The sequence below is a fragment of the Sorex fumeus genome, unplaced genomic scaffold, assembly GCF_029834395.1.
Source record: "Sorex fumeus unplaced genomic scaffold, SorFum_2.1 ptg000058l, whole genome shotgun sequence".
NCBI lineage: Eukaryota > Metazoa > Chordata > Mammalia > Eulipotyphla > Soricidae > Sorex > Sorex fumeus.
In genome coordinates this window covers 5309886-5313565 of record NW_026606115.1, presented here as the reverse complement: position 1 = coordinate 5313565, position 3680 = coordinate 5309886, and the positions used below count along the sequence as shown (strand labels likewise).

At 38.5% G+C, this 3680-nt stretch overlaps 1 non-coding gene across 1 annotated transcript; it reads left to right on the top strand.

The window, feature by feature from the left end:
- The first annotated feature begins 2142 nt into the window (after window positions 1-2142).
- Window positions 2143-2271, top strand: LOC130034310 (small nucleolar RNA SNORA19). The gene has a single exon (XR_008794082.1). It is a non-coding gene; the product is annotated as a small nucleolar RNA SNORA19 (small nucleolar RNA).
- Window positions 2272-3680: the final 1409 nt, after the last annotated feature.

Here is a 3680-nt window from a genome sequence, read left to right as displayed (position 1 = left end):
AAGACTTTGACATTAGACCAGACACACTGAGTAAAATACAATAAAATAAAAGAGCCCTCCAATATTTGGACTTCTTTATGTCTGCAACAATATGACTCCATTGGCAAAAACAATAGAAACAAAAATAAATATGACTACTGTAGCATTGTCCTCCTGTTGTTCATCAATTTGCTCAAGTGATCCCAGTAATGTCTCCATTGTGAGACTTGTTGTTACTGTGTTTGGCATATCTAATATGCCACGGGGAGCTTGCCAGGCTCTGCCGTGCAGGCGGGCTACTCTCGGTAGCTTGCCAGGCTCTCTGAGGGGTGGAGGAATCGAACCCGGGTCGGCTGGGTTGGCCGCATGCAAGGCAAACGCCCTACCCACTGTGCTATCCCTCCAGCCCTCCAAAGACACACACAAAAGCTTAATGATGAGTCGGACCCAATGGCAGAGAAGCAAGCATAAAACTAAAAGGTTTCTGGATGGCAAGTAAAAAACACTGGGTAAAATTAAAGACAACTTACTGATTGAAACAAAATATTTTCAAGCAATATGTCAAATAAAGGGTTAATATTAAAGATATTCAAAGCACTCTCAAAGATTAACATCAACAAATTGAATAACCATTCTAAAAAATGGAAAGATATGAACAAGCACTTTTCAGTGGAAGATAGACACATGGCCAGTAGGCATATGAAAAAACGCTCACACTTATTTCAGGGAAACCAATTAAGATGACAATGAGATATCACCTCATACCAGTGAGAATGGCATATATTAGGAAGGATAGGATTAACCAGTGCTGACAACAATATACTTAAAGAGGCACTCTCATGCCTTGTTGGTTGTCTACTTTCAATGCATTCTCATGTTGTCTACTTTGGCCCTTATGGAAAAAATTATGGGTATTTCTAAGAAAACTAAAAATAGAGCTACCATATGATCTTGTGATAACACTTAATGGTATTTGCCCCCAAACCACAAAAATATCCAATCATGGAGAGTATCATGCTGAGTGAAATGAGTCAGAAAGAGAGGAACAAGATATAGAATGACTGCACTCATCTGTGGAATATATAAAAAAAAGTAATATGCGACTAATATCCAAGGACAGAAAAAACAGGGCCCAGGAAGACTGGTCAATGCTTGGAAGGTTGCCACAAGTATGACTGCCACAGAAGGCAATTAAGATGGAGAAGGGACCGCTCTGACAATAATAGTTGGAAATGGTCACTCTGGACAAGAACTGAATGTTTAAAGTATGTTAAGGGATATATGTGATGGCCTTTCAGTATCTGTATTGCAAACCAGTGTCAAAGAAAAAGTGACTGCCAGAGAGGCTCAGGTGGGGACAAGTGGGGACATTGGTGGTGGGAAATGTACACTGTTGAAAAGACAGGTGTTGGAACACAGTGTGACTGAAACACAGTATGACTAATCATGAACAACTTTGTAACTGTGTGTCTCATGATGATTAAGATTTAAAAATTAAGATATTCAAAAAAGTAATTATAAAATAAAAATTAAAAATTGTAAGTATTTTCAAAATATCCATTAAAAAGATATGTGTGTACCTATATTCACTGCAGTTTTAGTAGAATACACGTGTTTTGAAAGTAACAGAGGTCCCAAAGATAGAAGAACAGATAAGCAAAGCTCTGGTGTATAGACACAATGAAATACTACTCAGCCACCCATGGGGAATGATGAAATACTCAATTTGCAGCAACTGAATGGAATAGGAGGATCTTATATTAAGTAAAGTAAGTGAGAAGGACAAGGTCAAACACCAGACGTTCTCACTCATTTGTGGTATATAGAATAGTATGTCAAGGGAAATGTAAGTAACAAATGGGGGTCAATGCTGGCTCTAGATTACAGAAACAAAAATGCCAAGGAAAGAGAGAAGTGGAGGGGGGGCAAGAAGAGGATGTCCTGTAACAGGGGCTTTTAGGCCTTTATGGTTTAGAGATGAAAGTATCTCTATATATCTAAACCATGAAATTCAATACCACCCTAAGCATGGGACAAAAACTACAATAATTAAATTTAGAAAATGTAGCAATTGAGGAATCAGGTTGAGGGGTCATAGGGAATCTGGGGTAAGCACTAGGGGGATGAGCAAGAGGGATGGTGGGAGTGTAGATGAAAACATTGGTGCACATTTCAGGGACCTGTTTCATAATGTTCTTGTAAACAGTCTTAGTTCTCATGTGCTGCATAATAGTTGAAGGCTAATTAGCAGTATGATTAAATAGTAATACTGCCAGTCTCCTTCAGACTGTTTTATCAGATGGTTCAGCTGAGTTAGCTGAGTAGTGCATCTTCACAAGTCAGAACTTTCCACACACACCTGGCCTTTCACGTGTGTCTTGTTCTATGAATCTAGAGTCTGAACGATGATGTATTTGAGGAACATAGGCAGTGTTATTTAATGGTTGAAAGCATAGGATTTGGGGTGAGTGTCCTTGGATTAGAATTCCAGCTCTGTGATGTTCTGGGATTCCATTTCTTTTTCTGCCTCTGAAAAAAGTTGTGTGTGTGTGTGCGTCTGTAAACACTGCAAATTAAAAGAACTTAATAAATAGCCATTATTACTGACCTTGTGTCTTTTATGCAGAAAAAAGAAAACAATGTGTGCCTGAAAACCCACTGTAAATGCATACATAAATAAATTACAGTGTTGAAATAAAAGAAAAAATTACATACTACAAAAATGTACCGTGTGACCACTTTGCCGTGACACATCATAAGACACTTCCTACCCATTTTCCATAATTACTACACCATGTTTGATGGGGTTCAGACAGCAGGCAACAAATAATAGAGAGAAATATATGTGTGTGTGTATATATATATATATATATATATTTATTTATATATACCTCACAGAGAGCCCGGCAAGCTACTGAGAGTATCCCGCCCACACGGACAGAGCCTGGTCAACTCCATGTGGCATATTCAATATGCCAAAAAACAGTAACTATAACAGATCTCATTCCCCTGATCCCGAAAGAGTCTCCAATCATTGGGAAATATGAGTAAGGAGAGGCTGCTAAAATCTTAGGGCTGGGACGAATAGAGATGTTACTGGTGCCCACTCGAGTAAATCAACGAACAATGGGATGACAGTGATACAGTGATACTACAAAAATATAAAAACATGATGGTGCACGAAGATGGCCCTGTGCATGTGTGGTGGCACTGGCAAGTGGATGACACCATGGGGGTGGTTGCTAGTGCTGGGGATTTCCTTAGGCCTTCAAGGTAGTCGTTCTACCACTGAATGATCTCAGATACCCAACAGTTTTTCTTCTCATTTCTACGGACATATGTACATATTTCATCACAAGATCACATTTTCAAAGTTGCTTTTTGTCTCGTTTCTAAATAAACCTATTTTGACAAAACTGTCTCCTTATTTTCTGAGGCCAGGATCCTCAAACATTGAAGTAGCAGTATAGGGCAAAGTGATTTAGAAAACAACCTTGAAGAAAACTCAAATTTAATGTCAACACCTACCCAGCTAGGAAATTTTATTTCAGTACCCCATTAGTAGAAGGACCAGTTCCAGGGTTTATGAAATCTCAGATTGATGCAAGTAGCCTAAATAGAAATGCCTGTAGGGAATAAAAATAGCCTTTATAAAATGTATTTTGATAAATCAGTGCTAAAGTCTCTTTAGAATATGATAA